The following is a 10,420-nucleotide window of genomic DNA, read 5'->3' as shown; positions in this document are numbered from 1 at the left end:
AAGCAAAGAATAAGGAAACTGAGTCTCTTTTTGAAGCTTATCATAGTCCAGAAAAACTCGTGTGGCAAGAATGTGCCTGCCCATCTCTGAAATCCATGCTACAAGAAAGCAAACGGTATCATCCAGAAAGTCTGGGAAAAGTCCTGTGCAGAGCACATTCTTTGACATGGATCATATCCTGAATTAAGTAACATGATTATTTGTTTGTTTGTTTGTTTTTAATTAAAAGATGTCCATAAATTGTTAATAATGCCAGATGTAACCCACACTGTCATTAACAACCTTACACTGCTCCAGGTTCTTGTTTTATGGAACACAATGCAATGTTATTCACCTATGAGTGTCCAGACTGCAGATCATTGGCACGTGCCTGTGCACAGCTGTGGGGACATTTGGTGTGTGCTTCCTCCCTTTGTCATATCCCCTCTGGACCAGCCTGGGAGGGAGGGAAGCCTGAATCCCAGTCCCTGCTCCAAGGGATGTATAAATTAAACAGAAATCAATTATAAAGCCTGACTGGGGTTGGCCTTGTACTACCTGTATACCTGTTGAGTATACCTGTGCTAAGAAATGATTTGTCCCAGAGAATCTACAGTCCAAACCAGAGCAGCAAAGGAAATATAATTATTCTCATTTCATACTTAAGCTATAGAGAGAGCAAGCTATGTGCAAGTCGTGCGAATATCCAGTGTACACTGCTGTGGGCTGACTGTCAGCACATGCTTTTGGAGGAAAAAGTTCATACAGGTGGGTGACTGGGGTGAGAGCAAAGGCTGTCACAGGATATTTCACAATGAACCGAATTTTTGTGTGGTCATGTCTAAGAAGCAGCCAAGAAACTTTAGGCATGTTAACACAGGAGGAGTGAATAAAAGGCCAGAATGACCATCAGCTGATTTTATTTATCTTCAAGATCCAAGACTGCATTGCTTCATATTTTCTCAGCAACCACAAACCTAGAAATTTACATGTGATTTTTTCATTGTGTTAATGAAGTCAAGGTTGTCATGTGGTTCCTCGATTACCATCAGACGGCGAATTAAGAAAACGTCAGATCCCATGACATTCACAAGATCATGAAAGTTGATAGGACTGGCTCTAAGCACACAGAATTATCTCTTACATGCTATGCTTATTTTTGGTACTGAGCACCCAGCTATTTCTGGGTAAACTTTCTACCTCTCTCTTTTGCTAATAAGAAGGAATTTTTTCATTGCTATGCAAGAGAATCAGATAGGAAATGGCAGTTCCTGTCCCAGGGACAGGCAGAAAAAAAAAAGGTGGGAGGCAAAACAAGAACAATCTAAGCAAGCCAGTGGCTTAGCCAGACACCAAGCCCTGTTATGACTTGCAAGTCAGAGCCTTGGACCCCAGCACCATTTACATACAAGATACTGTTTCATAAAAGTCCTCTGGATTACACAAAATAAGGCGTATCTAAAGGCAGTCTAGGAATATAATGTTTAAGACTCACAAAGTCCATGTCTTTAAAAGTCCTTTTATGGGCTTTTCCAAAATAATAGCTCCTTTAGGCTCAAATGCCTCATACACAAGTAAAGATTTTGTTTAATTCATAAAGAAGTTGATTTGTCTGCTAGATTGTTTCCCATGGATCAGCCTGTTTGCAAACATAAAACATACCGGCATCCAGCTGGGTGTTACCGCTGCCAATTTCAAGACAATAAATGGTTCAGTCTAGAGCAAAATTCAAAACTCATTCCACAGGGCAATAAAAGCAGTAGACATTGCCTACTGACACATTGCCAGAGTATAAGTTTCCATTCAGAGCTTTCATCAGGTCAAAGCACAATCACAGACATTATCAAGCTTTATACTGCATTAAAAGAGTTTTCACGAATGATTGAAAAACATGTTAATTACATTTTCATATTACTCACTGCATCTTAAGGAGCTACTCGACATCAGTGTATAATGGGTTGGTGCCGTTTTCCTCAAGACAGCAGAGGTAACTGGGGATGAAGGCTTCAGGGAAGTGCTAAATGGCTTCCATGGCATTTCTGGTACCCCAGCACAGGTGTCCCCAGCACATAAAAAACAAAGGGAAGTGTCTGAGTTCAGCACATCTACAGTGCGACCCCTGGCAGCAGCCAAGCCAGGGGCAGGGTTTTGAGCTTATCTTTATTATTTGGTTGTAGTTTGCTTTACTAATACACCAATTACCATAGAAAGGAGCATGTGTTGGTTGTACGCAGTAAAAGATCATTGGTAGGTTAGGTTAGGCAGTTTTCTCCAAATGGAAAGCTGGTGTAAACACTTGCTATAAACAACCTGCTAGAAAACAAATAAACATGCTGAAAATAGAAGCATTTGTATATACTTCCCCTAAAAATAAACCCACTATGTTCTAACCTTGTCATGTTTAACAAAAAGTCAGTTTAGCTCTTTCTGCACCTTCAGTAAATCTGCATACCAATTTGCAGCTTTCTCTGGCAGTCAGAGCAAGATGTCCTGTGTGCAAACACACTCAGGCAGCGATCAACAGATCTGGTTCTTTCCTGAGCTCAAATATGGCCATTTCATCTCTCCCCATGTTGGCAGACAAGTTTGCTATTTGAGCAACTTGAGCTACTGCAAGGTAGAAACCCCTTTATCAGTGATTAGAAAGAAACAGGCTTTGCAGTGGGTCTGGAAGGTGAAGGGACTTGATCGATGGCAAACCCAAGGTGTGGAATGAGCTTCAAACGTGATGACTTGTCATAATGAATGCCTGTCAGCAGCTCCTTTGTTTTCATAGTATAAGAAAACCAGACGAGATGCTTCTTCTGGCAACAGAAGAGCAGCAAACTTCTGGTAACAAGATTTAGTTTTTGAATGATAGACAAGTGTACACCAGCGAGGAGGACAACTGTGCCACAGTTTCAGGGCTCTAGGTATATTCCAGTCATTAAAAAGGCAGATTTAGATTCTCTCTGAGAAAACTGTATTACACAGACAGGATGTGGACCATAAAATGTATAAGCACCCTCCTAACAAGGCTTTTAAGAAAAATCAGTCACTTTTGTTAGATAACCTAGTCTGCTTTCCTCCGTTTAATAGAAATCCTTGTGGACCGTCTTCCAGGGTTTCATCTGGTCTGGATTCTTTTCTTTCTTTCTTTGTTTTCTTCTTCCTTTGAAATTCCCCTTTAGAGCTTTCCCAGCGAAATATCAGAAGTTTTTCAGGAAGACATCTTTCTGGTTTAATAACATGCCTTAAGGTGTCATCGCATCCAGCAGTACCACACTATCAAATTCTCCCTTCTCTCTGCTCTTACTGATTTACTCTGCTACTTTGCTTCTTTTTAGGTCAAACTCAGATTCATTTCTTTTAAGGCAGTTTTAAAAGCAAGATTTTTCTCTGCTCACCAGCTTTGTTTTCAGCTAGATGGGCACACATGGCATTTTCAGGCTGCTCCAGGCTGTAGCCTGGCAATGGTCAGAAGTGTCCCCTCCCAGGGCTGGGGAATGCATGCACAATTGGTAGGAAACATAAGAGCATCCCAGGAGAGGCTATTATGGAAGCTGTTCATTAGGGACGCTTCGAGTAAATGTGCTCAACAGAAACATGCCAAGGGATGGGAACTGCTTGGTGACTGCAATTCTACTGTGGCCAAAATGAGGCACTTCTTTGCAAGATGCATCATTTGGTGGGAGAGAAACTCTGAAGAAATGACAGGAATGAGCTCGAGAAAAGCCAGAGGCAGCAAGGATGGTCTTTGGGACATCAAGAGTTAAAACTAGGAGGTTGTAATCTATTTACGGAAAAGAGCTAAGAGCTTTGTGTATGTGGTAACCAGTCCCAGCTCTTAGAGCCATGGAGGTGGCGGAATCAAACTCAGAATGCTAATTACTGTAACTGAAGAATGAGTATACTTATTATCTGATAAAAAGCAGTTTTAGAAACACCCGCAATTTTAAAATAATAGTAATAACAGTAATTGAAAACATGAATGACAAGTCACTAACAACCTGTTATATCACAGCAGTGCGTTAAGAGCCTCGTACCTTTACAAAGCACCCTTCTGTCAGTCCTTGACAAATACACATACCCCAATGTGCTCTCAAGAGCTGCTGCGCAAAAGGTGTTAAAATATATCACAGACCAACACCTAAATCATGGTGTTTCTGCTAGGTCTTTTTGTTCCTAGGGTAAGTTGGGACTCAGAAAAACTTATTAGTAGCTGGCTTCAAAACCACATACCAGTTTGCCTAACATGTCTGTCCCTTGGTGTAAATCAAATGAACCGTTCTGAACGACCTCATTTCACCTGGACCCAGATAGGTTTCTCAGGCTTATCTTATTTGGGCTCATAGGGGATAAGGGTAAAACTACAGGACATCAGAAACTAAAAGCCTGGCCCTATTTATCACCCAGAAGAGTGATTCAGAATGTGTGCTGCACAGAGACTTGTTGCTTGAGCCAGAGGCACCTTTTCCCCAGGGAGCTACAGCTCACCCTTGCCCATCTGTGCCCTGAAGCAAGGGAGGAGGACACAGGCGTGAGTCCCATATTGCTCCCTGGCTCCTCAGCCTCCTTGAAAGAGAAAGAAGGCAAAATGTTTTGCAAAGAATCAAGATACTTGGTCAAATACAAAAGACGCAGTATGGGGGAAAGAAAAAAAAACAAGAAAAGCTTTATTTTTATTTCTTCCAGCCATTCTTGTCTTAATTTCATAGAATTAATTTTTAAAAGTAGTAGTGTAACACAACTGAGAAAACAGGCACATAAAAATTGCCCCTCCCTCTTCCACATTGGCATCCAGCAGCTCTAGGATACCTTATCCTGTGTGCTGCCCATGGAGAGTGACAAGCAAAGGAAGCAGTAGGAGGAAGAGGGACCATATTTGCAGCCCTTGTGCTTTCTGATTTTGGAATTTTATTCTGATATAATCTATGGGATGATCTAGTCTCTAAGGAGCCCCAGAGCTAATGAGATGCAAGAGCACTCACTATAAGTCAGTTTGTCTTCCTACAGTCCTTCTGTGTGCCTGGCACAAATTGCAGCTCAGCCATGTCCAGCCTTGCCATTTCCACCAAATTTGTGAAAACTTAGAAGATGAGATCGCTCTGGACCCTCATCTTGATTTTTCAGCCATGCAGAGAAGGCTGAGGAATTGGAGTCTGTGTGTGTCAGCTTTTTCCCATGAGCTAGCACCAGGGCTGTGATTCTGAAGTTCCCATCTGTGGACAGGCCCAGCATGCTTACTGCCATGCACAATGTGGTTATGCTTTGCTCTCTCCTTGTGTCTTTCCGGATGTCTGCCATCTGGCAGACCCCGCTCACATTTACAGTACTCTCCAAACAGGGTGACGGATTTGCTTGCCACCAGCCACACAAACACACACATTGTATGTGGGGCTGGCTGCATGCCTGGCTTCTCCCAGCTACGGCATAACCCGCCCATTTGGTACCTCTCAACCTGGATGCATAATCAGCTTAGTATACAATAATAATTCATTCTTACTTCAAAACAGTCTTGCCCTACTTGCTACCACTTCATTAATTTCTTCGATGGAGTTGCATCATTTCTGAGTTACACCCAGCAGCTCCACCTTGGCATCGCAACTCCAGAGCTGCACTGTCCCAAGCACCCGTCAGTGTAAGGATGGCCAACATCCATGTACACTTGGTGCCCCACAAGATGAGACAAATAGGAAAAAAGGTATATAACCTATCCAGAGAACTGGTGTTTACATAGCATCTGATATTTTAGGAAAACCCATGGTAGATATATAATTAACAGAGTAACATTTATTAGTAAACTGATCTCAGATTCAACACCTGTAAGGGTGGTGCATATCTGCAACTCTCATGTGAGGTGACATACAGCTTTAGTTCATGGGAAATGCCATGGAAGGCATTTTAGGAGATAATTTTGGAGAGGAAACCAGGATTTAGGCATTAACCCTGTCCTGTGCTGTGCCAGTGATACTTCAGTTGCCTGCTGCCTTCTGTTGCCTCAAACCAGTCTTCATGGCCTGAAGACATGTGCCCTGTGTCCATGTGGACCTTGTCTGCAGCTGGTGGGCCCTGTTTTCACAGTCCCACCTGGGACTGCTGGTCCCTAGAGAATGAGATACTTGTAGTTTGCCAGCCCGTCTGAAATCATTCAGCTCAAACTGAAATGAATTTTAAGTGAAGGCAAGGTGAAGTTATACTGACATGCAAAGTAGAAGCGTGCAGTTGCTGTCTGCAGAGACAGACAGACATAGAAATAAACAGAAGAAGTGCAGATGGCTGGTAGTGATTTTCAATTCTTTTTAAGCTTCAGCTGTCCCACCAGTTCTTATAGCAAGAGAGCGTCAGGCTGCTGAGCTGGGGTTCAGTCCCTGGGTAAGGCACCCATTACCTCTAGGTGTGTCTAGACTGGTAGTTCAATTTGAACCAACACCACATTAATTTTGTGGTTTCCCCCCTTACATTGCTCACATTGTTCACAATGGAGTGTGCAAGCTGAATTTCTGTCAGAAGCAGCTTAGCCAGAAGACCACTTCAACCACCGATGCATGCTCCGCTTACAGGACCAAATTAGAGCTGGTCTGAGATAAAATCCCGGTGATGTGCACTGCGTGGGGCCCCTACACTGGCTGTTTTCCTCTGCAGCTCCCTTCCCAGGGTGCTGTATGACTTGCTTACGTGGGTCTAGCTGTAGTAAACTCTCCTGCATGGCTGCACACTGACTTTGGGACTCAAATATGGGTGACCTGGGCAGGAAAGCAGTGTGACAAAGAAAACTGGGTATGCCTCCTCGGCTACAAGAGTTTGGGGCTTACTCTATTTGAGGTACCAAGTGAGTGTTCAGAGGGCATAACCAGGCAACAGCAAGAAGTTATAACTTCAAGTACATACTCTTACATCGATTGTTTATTCACAGCTCTTTGTTAACCCCCAGTGATCTTAGCTCATGTTCTAGAGCAAGCAGCAAACTGCAGCACTGCTATTTTCTCTCAGGACCAGAAAACTAACAGTGACTACACCTTAGCAGCAAAGTGTCACCACCTCAGGCCACTGACTCATTTCAACCTGTTTTCAACGAAAATCTAACCAGGACAAGGACAGTGCAGGTGCTAGCCTGCATAGTTATGAGCTGGCCACTGCCTCCTTCACCCAGTTTTCTTCAGAGTCCCATGGGGAGCTTGAAGTGTTTTAGATGCTGTGAAAAGGCTAACTTATACCACCCTGTTGCCTATTCAGGTCACACTGGCCAGTTATTCTTTACCCCCAGGACAGGACAGCTGGCTCCCAGCCCTACCAGCTGAAGCATCTCTGGTATTTTGTATCAACACAGTTTGCCTGGTGTGCTACAGCTCTCGGAAGTCCTGCTGTGGACAACACGGAGCAGCTCATGCATTTACATTCTCTGTCATGAACTATGGAAAAGGATACTGCTGGTGGGGATTCTAGCCTTGATGCTCGGTATGTAGCCTCAACAACATGACTTGATATCTGTCACCAAAGATATCTAATTGCTTTTCTCATGTAAATGAAAAATAAAGTTTCCTGGATGGCCTGAAAGGCAATGCAAAACTCATACTGCAGACAAAGAGAGGAAAGGAAGAGGCAGTGTTTGCTTAACACAGTCTGGACTTCAGCAGGAATTTGATCTTTTCTTATTAGTCCTTTATCTAGGTTATTGGAAATTGCCATGGATCTTGCCATTCCTCTTTGCTCACTGATGATACAAGGCAGCAGCATCTTTAGCATCAGCAAACCTGTGCAGGAACTCAGCTCTGCTCCTAGGTATTCCCTCAAACACCTGCACCAGCCTGGGTAGGACAATCAGCTTTTTTATTGTCTCTTAAAACTCATGAACTTTCTGCAAGACTGGATACCTATAAACTGTGATCTATAAACTCTGGCTTTCTTTGTTTCTCACCCCAGCAGCTGATTTTCAGGCTGGGACCCACTCGCTCCTTGGAATTTCTCCTCTTAGCAGTTTTCCAAGGTCCATAATCCCCACCCTTTATCATGTCTGTCCACATGCTCTGAGCTGGCCAAATACTCAGGTTCACTTCTCTCATGGCTCATAGCTATCACAGCTGCTCCTTGCTGGTTCCTCCTCTGGGCTCAGCTGAGATCATGAATTTTCTAGTGGCTTTTCAGACTTCTGTGCTGGCATGGCTAATTTGTGTTTTAGCTAACTGGACAGTGCCAATATTGCCAAATCAGGCAGATTTCTTCTCGGCAGACCTTGATTCTGCAGCCGCTCCACCCATTTGTGAACTGGTTTTCTGCTTGCAAAGTGATTAAGTGATGTCTACACTTTGAATTTTTCTAACGAACTGGCGATAATTTTGGATTAGGTCATTCTTCTCACTAACAGGGAAAATAAACATGCAAGAAGTCAACTTGTTTCCTACTTAACTTATTTAGAATAAATGCCCCAAGTGCTTTAAACAAAGCTGATAAATCAGAGTGGCAGCAGAGACAAGCAGCATGGTCTATCCCAAATGCTGAAAAATTGTGTCAGCCTCTCTCCAGCTCTGTGTTTCAGGCCAAAACATGAGGTGCCTATGAAGCGGTTGCTAAATAGTTACATTTTGGATATTCTTTCCTGATTTCTGAACTATTATAATGCATCCAGGTCTTGTTTCTTCTGTCAGCTGTTTTCGTTTGGTTTTGTTGGGTTGTTTGGGGGGGGGGGGTTGAGTGCAAGAACTACAGGTTTATTTTTAGATTAAAGCTCTTCTTTTTGTTTGTTTTGAGACAGTGCTCTTTACAAGCTGCAGTAAAAATCCAGACTGCCAGTAAAGTCACTAAACTTGGCTGCAAGAAGCAAAAGCGGACACAAGCAGTATCTTCTGCAGAAGCTTCACTGCAGGCATTCAACTCTGTAGCCTGATCGTCTCCGCTCTCCTGGCGTTCTCTCCTACTTCCAGTATTCAGCTTGTTCCTGAGCCACCAAGAGCCCTTGCTTGTAGATGACAACCCACTCTACATTATATGACCATAAAGTCTGCACTCAAACCTGACTCTTAACAGCATTTCTTCTAGACAGGCTTATTACTGGTGTAATACTTAATACAGGTATATGACCTCATAGGTCATTTCTGTATTAGAAGAACCTCAGTGAGGCTAGCTTTTCTTGGGAGAACTGGGCTTTTTGGTGTCAAAATGAGCACTAAAAGCATTTCTCACAGAGTGGTTTATCCCACAGCATGGGGTTCCCCACACAGCTGCTTCCTGGGGAACTCTAGCTTCCATATGGGGACAGTCGCTCTCCAGATGTACAAGCCTGAGCCGGAGCAGACAAGTCTGTCCCAGCAGGCAGCATTGCTAGGAACATCCGAACATTCTGATGTCCAAGGGAACTTCTTGGATAAACCCAGCTGAAACCTGCATCCACAGGAATAATTCTCTCACTGGCACGGACATTTGGCATGGCAGTCCCCTGAGTGACCCTCCAGGGTGATGGGCCCTGCTGCTTTGGAGTTCTGGGCAAAGCTCAAGTCAGTGTTTAACCTTTCTAGGCAGACTTTCAGATTAAGTTCGTGTATACTGGGAAAGCACAGCATACAATTTGCTCCCGTTTGACATAATCATAGGCTGTCCTGGCACCGGGAACAATTTAATGAATACCTTAGGAGGGGCTTTGCTGTCAGATCATAATACTGCCTTTCACAAAAGCTCTTGGTGCTGTCACCATGGCTGTGTCTGACACTGTGACAAGGTGAAGAACCCCTAGAGCTCTAGGTAGCAGTGCACTGATATGATAAATGTATTTATTCAACCTGCATCGACTCTGCAGAGGAATATCCTCTCGGATGCCCATTCATTGGCACATTTTTAGGATAAAAGACTGGGGAAATGTATTTCATTATTTCCAATACACCAAAGGTGCACTGTGAGCCTCCTTAATCATGTTTTATGCAATGATGAAGCTCTGGTGATGCCATTGCACTCCTCTAATAAACCACAGGGGTTTCACAGAAAGGCTGCAGCACAGCCTTGAGAAAAAGGAAGAAAATGAGTTGAGGAAGGATCACGTTGACATCAAACCCAGACTGCCTCCAATAGCACTTGCTTTTCCTCAAGGGTCTGAGAACCCAGAAACCCAGAGAGACATTTGGGGGTTTTAGTGAAGTCTGCTGCTGGGGAGTGCTTTGAAACTCACTCCAGTTTTGGAATGTTGTGAGCTGTTGGGCCAAGACCTCACAGACCTACAGAAAGGACAAGCTCAGAAAATTCATTTGCATGCAACTTAAAGAAGGGTACACAAGGGACTGTTGGCAAAAGCATGCTTCCTGACACTCAGATACCCCTGTCATGACGTGGGCTGAACAGAAACCAATCCTTGGGTCTCATATGGAGAAATCCACATTGATATGGGCTGACTCTTACATTGCAGGGTGTTTTGCAGAGCTGTGTGCGCAGCCCAGCTAGGGAATTCCTCTGCACAGGGAAACCCTCAAGCAGAACC

This window comes from Neopsephotus bourkii, unplaced genomic scaffold (genome assembly GCF_033783945.1).
Source record: "Neopsephotus bourkii isolate Nb327-2 ecotype Australia unplaced genomic scaffold, CSIRO-AGI_Nbou_v1 NB_1820, whole genome shotgun sequence".
NCBI classification, from domain to species: domain Eukaryota; kingdom Metazoa; phylum Chordata; class Aves; order Psittaciformes; family Psittacidae; genus Neopsephotus; species Neopsephotus bourkii.
This window is presented reverse-complemented; position numbering follows the sequence as displayed.